Raw genomic sequence first — 8531 nt, 5'->3', positions numbered from 1 at the left:
GTTCCTCAGTGGCAGGTTCCAAAACGCCACTTTTTCTCATGGAAGGTGATTCCGGCTCTCTACCGGCATGTGGAAGGCAATGTCTTGGCCTCGCTGGACAGGGCAGTCAGCGGTAAGGTGCATATTACCGCTGACTCATGGTCCAGCAGGCATGGACAGGTACGTTACCTAAGTTTCACGGCGCATTGGGTGACTCTGTTGGCGGCTGGGAAGGATGCAGGACAAGGTACAGTAATGTTGGAGGTTGTTCTGCCCCCACGCCTCCAAAATGCTACTACTGGTGATTCTAACACACCTCTCTCCTCCACCCCCTCCTCTTCTTCTTCCTCCATGGCCTCTTCCTGTGCTTTGTCCTCTGAACCAGCAGTGCTCCGTAGGCATTCAAGGGGCTACGCAAGTACGCAGGCCAAAAGATGCCATGCGGTGCTTGAGCTGGTGTGCTTGGGGGACAGGAGCCACACTGGGGAAGAGATTGTCAGCTCTGCAGGGGCAGGTTCAGAGGTGGTTGACGCCACGCCAGCTTAAGCCAGGAATGGTGGTTTGCGACAATGGCACCAACCTCCTCTCCACCCTCTGACAGGGACAACTGACCCATGTGCCCTGTTTGGCTCACTTGGTGGTGCAGTGGTACTTGGGCAGGTACCCGGGGTTACAGGATGTCCTGAGGCAGGCCAGGAAGGTCTGTGTGCATTTCCGCAGGTCATATAATGCCAGTGCTCGGCTGGCTGACCTCCAAAAGGAATTTAACCAGCCCCTCTTGTCCACCTGTTGGAGCACATGCTGCATGGAATAATGGACAGGGCATTTGAGGCAGAACAGAGGCAGAAAGAGGAGGACTTCCTTAACTCTCAAGGCCCCCTTTATCTAGACAGTAATCCTGCGTGCCTGCCGCGATCACACAGGAAGAGGAGGAGTAGGATTGTGTCAGCATGGAGGTGGAGCCTGGCACTCAGCATCAGCAGAAAACCCATGGACTTGTACATGGCTGGGAGGAGGTGGCTGCGGATCATGTCGTCCTTAGTGACCCAGAGGACTCCGGACCGAATGCCTCAGCAAACCTACGCTGCATGGCCTCCCTGATCCTGCAAAACCTGCAGAAGGATTCTCATATTAGTGGTATCAAGGAGAGGGATCGTTACTGGCTGGCAACCCTTCTTGATCCATGTTACAAGGGTAAGGTTGCGGACCTTATCTTGCTGTCGCAGAGAGAGCAGAGGATTAAACATCTTCGGGAGACCTTGCAGAAAGGTCTGTGAAACGCGTTCCCAGAGACTGGGAGGTTACAAACTTCTGTTCCTGGACAACGTGTTGCTGAGGGTTCGGTCAGTCAAAGAAGGAGCGGTGGAGAAGGTGGCCGTCTGACCGATGCGTTCAGACAGTTTTTTAGTCTGCAGCCCCAAGGTATGATCGGTTCCAGCAACTATCGCCAGCGTCTGTTTTACATGGTGCAGGAATACCTAGGGGCAAGATCTGACTTGGACACCTTTCCCACCGAAAATCCTCTGGGTTACTGTGTCTTGGGGATAGATCACTGGCCAGAGCTTGCACAGTATGCGATTGAGCTACTGGCCTGTCCTGAATCCAGCGTTCTTTCGGAACTCACATTCAGTGCTGCTGGAGGCTTTGTAACCGATCACAGGGTGCGCCTGTCCACCGATTCGGTCAATCGACTGACCTTCATAAAATCAATCAGCCTTGGATCACCACCAGATACCAAGCACCTGATGCTGATGTAACCGAATAATTTTTTTTGAAATGTCAGATTCCTTCAAGACTCCCTATGCTGATGCTGAGTGACTATCCTGTTATGCTGAGTGACTATCTTCTTCCTCCTCAATGATCATGCTGATAGCTTGTAAGAATATTTTTGGTTCTGGGTGCCGCCACCAGTGGCTAAGGCCCAATTTTTCTGCCCCTGTTTAACAGGAGTGTGTAATTACAATTTTTGATGCAATACTTTGCAGCAGGGCTCATTCCTGCACTCCAACTAGAGTATCTGTGAGGGGTTGCAGTGTTGTGGCACCAGTGCCTAAGGCCCAATTTTTCTGCCCCTGTTCAACAGGGACATGTAATTACAATTCTTGATCTAATATTTCACAGCAGGGCCTTGTGAGGGCTTACAGTGTTGTGGCAACACCAACACCTAAGGCCTCAATTTCTGCAGAGTATATCGGGCAGGTCCCTACTTTCAAACATCCAACTTACAAATGATTCCTACTTGCAAACGGATGGAGACAACAGGAAGTGAGATGAAATCTACCCCTAGGAAGGGAAATTCTCTCCTGTAAGTGTTAATATGGGAAAAACATTTCTCCTTTCCACTGATGCTTTATCACCAATCCTTGTTTCACTAAAACCCCCAGATTTTCAAAAAACATTTGTCATTGGGACAGAAAGTGAGGTGAAATCTTCTGAAGAGGAGCACAGACAGCAAAACAAATGTCACAGGAGTGATAACCCTTCCCTATGTTTTCCAAAAAGCTTAAAATTGTTTTTTTTTGGCTGGAGCTAAATACTTTAAAAATGTACCAGTTCAAAATTACAAACAGATTCTACTTAACAACAAACCTACAGTCCCTGTCTTGTTTGCACCGCCTGTATACTGCTGTTCAGAGTATATAGGGCCTAGGGGCCCCACGCCTTTCCTTTTTTTAATTTGGGTGCGGGGTTCCCCTTAATATCCATACAAGACCCAAAGGGCCTGGTAATGGACTGGGGGGATACCCATGTCGTTTGTCTCACTGATTTTCATCCATATTGCCGGGACCCGACATTACATTAAAGCCTTAAGCAGTTTTTAATGACTTTTATTCCTTTAAAAACGTAATTTTGTGCAGGGACTGTTCTAAGCACGGGAAACATGCGCCACTTTACAGGCATACTATAGACACCTCCCAGGTACAATATTTAAAGTAATATTTCACTTTTTTTTTCACTTTAAGCATCATTAATATCACTGCTCCCAAAAAAATGGCCATTTTTAAAACTTTTCTTTGCATTGATACATGTCCCCTGGGGCAGGACCCGGGTTCCCAAACCCTTTTTAGGACAATACCATGCAAATTAGCCTTTAAAATTAGCACTTTTGATTTCGAACGTTCGATTCCCATGGACTTCAATGGGGTTCTAACCTTCGTGCGAAGTTTCCGTCCGTTCGCAAGTTTTGGTGCAAACCAAACCGGAGGGTGTTCGGCCCATCCCTACTCTGGATAGCTGTTCTCCTGATACCCTGATAGGAGCTGACCTGACTCCTGGAACAAGACCTGCTGGCTGGGGCTCTGACCCCTGGTTGAGACCTTCTGGCCACAGCCTGCAAACCTGGAAGAAAGAGCAGGTGAAGATGAAAGCCTCTGCAGCAGTGACAGTTCGCCGCTGGAGGGCTTTGTTTCAAAGTAAGTTTAGATAGGGAGATCAGGAATAAAAACTGATTGGTATCCAGTGTTAAAGAAAAAAGGACTTTAAGAAGTGGAGCTATGTTTAGAATTGTTATAAGCAAGTTCTGCTGTAGGAAGGTAGTCCACCCAATCATCCTGAAATTAACTGACAAAACATTGAATGTACTGCTCTATTGTTTGATTGGTCTTCTCAATCTGACCATTAGACTGAGGATGAAAAGCAGAAGACAGATTAATTGTTACACCTTAATTTGAGCAAAAACTTTTCCACAATTTTGAAATAAACTGTTCTCCTCTTGGGAGTTTAAAAATTTCCCAAGCCATCACTTCCACAGTTGGTTCAGCAGTGGGTACCCCTTAACTGGTAAAAAAAGAGCCATCTTAGTGAGACAGTCAACAACTACCAAGATAGAGGTCATTTCTTTTGAGGGAGAAGATTTGTCACCCATATGGGATAATAAATATATACAAGAGGTTGAAAATATAGAGAGGAGTAGAGAATGGGAAAGGTGTGGTTTGGTGCGATTAATCCAATTATATAGAGAGACAACCTTTAAATCTTTTTAGGAGCTTAGAGAGGAATATGGTATACCAAAACAGTCTTTCTATAGATATCTACAAAGTAGGCATGATTTGGACAAACAATTTAGAGGGAAACTGCTTCAGTGGAGTGAGATTACTATTCTTCGTAAAGTAACCGATGCAAACCTGACAAAAGGATTGATGTCGGAAATATATGAAAAGATATGTGAAGGAGCGATAAATGGGAAAGGCCAACTCCCTTGTAAACATCGATGGGTAGAAGAATTGGGAGATATAACAGAGGAACAATGGAGATACATATTAGATACTGGACCATTGGTATCGTTATCCCCATCGCAAAGAACTTCCCATTTGTTACTATTTCACAGAAGGTATTACAACCCCCCCGAAAGCGATTCTTATTTGGGCGGAGACCCGATGTTAGATGTCCAAGGTGTGGGGATCTCAGGGGGATCTGAGGGGAGATCTCATCCATATGATGTAGAGATGTCCAAAGATGCATAGATATTAGAGGGAGGTTGTTGACACCATAGACTTGGTTTTTGGTGTCAACTTTGAGCTGTTTCCAGTGATATGTATCTTGGGATGTATAAGAAATTAAAATATTGGAAATAACAAACATATGGCAATAATTAGGTGTTTGTTAAGTTAATAGCGAGAAAATGGCTAGCAATAAATCCACCGACACATAGGGAATGGATAAAAGAGGTAGACAATACAATCCTGAAAGAAAGATCTCACTTGCTGACTTGCTCACGCAGATATACTGAGGCAGGTCGGCTCTCCTGCGTGAACTGACGTACCTGTACGTCAGTCCGTTAAAGCAGGATAGCGGGCATGAGTGGCCCAACCACATGATGTTCACTGGTGGCCCGCGATCGCTGTATGCCCACATCCTCTTTTAATAGAGGCCTGCCTTGAAGAAGTTAGTTCTACTAGAGAGTGTTCAAGTTGCACTAGTTCTGGAATATCCTAAGGTTCACCCCATTCCCCATCCCAGTTCTTCAACCTATAAACCCCCCAAAAAAAGCCTTCTGCCTGGTTACTGAATGAAGAGACAGAGAAACTGCTCTGTGCCTGGCTGCCGTGCACCTTTAGGGAAAAGAACCTGGGACAAACAGCAAGACCGGCTTGAGGTCTGCTCTACCGAAGGAAAAGAAGAGCAAACAAGAACAGATATAGAAGTCTCCAATAACATCCAGTTGTAGAAGACCAAAAACCAAATTAAATTTATACTGCTTGAATACCCCAATCGCTTATCCCAGCCAATCGGCCACAGTGTTTGCAGGTGCTGGTCAGGTTGATTACTGGCTTGTTAGACACATTGAGGCCTACAACAAGATAGTGCCTCTCCGCACACTACCTCAGCATATAGTGAGTGCCTCTTAGTAAAAAATGGCTTCAGCTTTGTCTCCAACCCATTGGAGAATCTCCTTTTAACATGTTTTGTCCAATAGGAGCTCAATCGTAGAGGCCAATTGTAGTCCTCGATGTGTCTGACGATCCAGTTATAGTGCCTAATAAGATCATATAGAGATGTATATACACTCACCGGCCACTTTATTAGGTACACCGGTTCAATTGCTTGGTAACACAAATTGTTATTCAGCTAATCACATGGCTGCAACCTAATGCATTTAGGCATCTAGATGTGGTGAAGACAAATCTCTGAAGTTTAAACTGAACATCAGAATGGGGCAGAAAGGGGATTTAAGTGACTTTGAATGTGGCATGGTTGTTGGTTGCAAACAGGCTGGTCTGAGTATTTTAAAAACTGCCGATCTACTGGGATTTTCACACACAACCATCTCTCGGGTTTACAGAGAATGGTCTAAAAAACAGAAAATATCCAGCGAGGGGCAGTTGTGTGGAGGAAAATGTCATGTTGATGTCAGAGGAGAATGGGCAGACTGGTTCAGGATGATAGAAAGGCAATAGTAGCTCAAACGCCCCGTACACACAATCGGACTTTCCAACAACAAAACCGTGTATTTTTTTTTCGAAGGATGTTGGCTCAAACTTGTCTTGCATACACACAGTCACACAAGTGTTGGCCCAAAATTCAGAATGTGGGAACACGGTGACGTACAAGACGTATGACAAGCCAAGAAAAAGGAAGTTCAATAGCCAGTGTTGCTCTTCTGCTTGATTCCGAGCATGCGTCAACTTTTGTGCGACTTGTGTACACACCATCGGAATTTCCGACAACAAAGTGAAGCTGGCGGAAAATTTGAGAACCTGCTCTGAAATTCCGACAGCAAATGTTCGATGGAGCATACACACGGTCGGACTTTCCAACAACATACTCACATCGAACACTTCCCGTTGGAAAGTCCAACCGTGTGTACGCGGCAATACACTCATTACAACCAAAGTATGCAGAATACCATCTCTGAATGCACAACAGATTGAACCTTAAAGCGGATGGGCTACAGCAGCAGAAGAGCACACTGGGTGGCACTCCTGTCAGCTAAGAACAGGAAACTGAGGCTCAACAAAATTGGACAATAGAGGATTGGAAAAATGTTCCGTGGTCTGATGAGTTTCTGGACCATGACATCGCATAGACTTCTCATACAGAACCTGAGCGCTCCAAGGACTCACCCTCTGCTCATTGGGATCTATTCTCTGTGTAATGTACACTTGTGGCTGGTCCTCAGACCAAGTTCCTATAGAGGGTCGGGACGCCCTGGGTTTTAACCGCAGAGGATCCTCAAGATTCCATCCTGGTTGCCAGTTTAATATACAAGCCTGTTTGACTCATAGAACATACGTTCTTTTGAGTTCAAACCATCTGTTTATACAGAATTACGCTATGTGGTTCCCTTTTTTCCATGTTCCACATACCTATTTGATGTGCAATTACCCCTGTATGGAGACCAAGTTCCTATAGAGGGTCGGGACGCCCTGGGTTTTAACCGCAGAGGATCCTCAAGAGTCCATCCTGGTTGCCAGTTTAATATACAAGACTGTTTGACTCATAGAACATATGTTCTTTTGAGTTCAAACCATCTGGTAAGCTCATATCTGCTTTGGTGGGGGCTTTACTGCACTGATGCTTCCAGTATTATCCATTTGCACTTTGACACCTTTGTGGTGAATTGGATCCTTTCTTTCTTCAATACACACTGTGGACTATACAGAATTTTCACAGACTTTTTCATATATATGTTTTTTATTTTTAGTTTATCAGGCACATGTCATACAGTATGTGATATTTATGTGTACTTTTGTTTAGATTATTAGTTTTTATGGTCTGTACATTCGGATTGATTTACTGATATTTCACTATTCACCCTACAAGGTTGTTAGTTGATATTTACCAATTTAATCAGTTTAGCGCTACACTTATATATCTTTACCAGTGGTGGCTGGTGCTCAAAAATTTTTGGGGGGCACAAACAAACTGAAAAATTCTGAAAAAAAAACATCAATTGCAGCCACTGTGCTCATCAATTGCAGCCACTGTGCACATCAGTAGCAGCCACTGTACCCATCAAATGCAGCCACTGTGCCTATCAAACGCAGCCACTGTGCCCATCAATAGCAGCCACTGTGCCCATCAAATGCTGCCACTGTTCCACATCATAAACTGCTGCCACTGTGCCCCATCAAATGCTGCCACTGTGCCCATCAAATGCTGCCACTGTGACCCCCCCTGCCCGCTCACTGTCTGCCTAGCACTTACCCTATCTCGGTGGCGGGTCAGGCAGCGGGTGACGGCGGCGAGCTGTGGGACCTTGCAGCATCGAGCTGTGTCCTCCATGTGTCTCCCCCCCTCCTCCTGATAGGTGTCCAATCGCAGCACCTGTCCTTTCAGCCAATCAGGTGACAGGTATCAGACCCTCGCTACCTGATAGGTGGAGAGCGGTTCAGTGTTAGAAAAGCAAATATTCATTCGCTTTTCTAAAACACTTGGGTGGACCTTGAGTTCACCTTTTTTCAAGCCTATGGCTCTAATCATGTGCTTCAAAAATACACCCCCGCTGCTGTAATTCAGGCGCCCAGCGTCCGAAAAGGGGCCGGACACCTGAATAGGGGGTGGAGGCGTGAATGCATGAATCTATCCATTAGTCATAGTGGGGGGGTGGCATGACAGAAGGGGCGGCGCCCGTGCACCCTTAATGGACGCACCGCCACTGCTCGGGACATTCTGATGGTAGGGTCAAAATTTGGCTTAAACAACATGAAAGCGTGGATCCATCCTGCCTTGTATCAACAGTTCAGGCTGGTGGTGTAATGGTGTGGGGGATATTTTTTTCTTGGCACACTTTGGGCCCCTTAGTACCAATTGAGCATCGTTTAGACACCACGGCCTACCTGAGTATTGTTGCTGACCATGTCCATCCCTCTATAACTACAGTGTACCCATCTTCTGATGGCTCCTTCCAGCAGGACAATGCACCATGTCACAAAGTGCAAATCAGGTCATTGTACTCCAATGGCCTCCACACTCACCAGATCTCATCCAATAGAACACCTTTGGAATGTGGTGGAACGGGAGATTGGCATCATGGATGTGCAGCCGACAAATCTGCAGCAACTGTGTGATGCTATCATGTCACTATGGACCAAAATCTCTGAGGAACATTT

This window comes from Aquarana catesbeiana, linkage group LG08 (genome assembly GCF_042186555.1).
Source record: "Aquarana catesbeiana isolate 2022-GZ linkage group LG08, ASM4218655v1, whole genome shotgun sequence".
Taxonomy (NCBI): Eukaryota; Metazoa; Chordata; class Amphibia; order Anura; family Ranidae; genus Aquarana; species Aquarana catesbeiana.
This window is presented reverse-complemented; position numbering follows the sequence as displayed.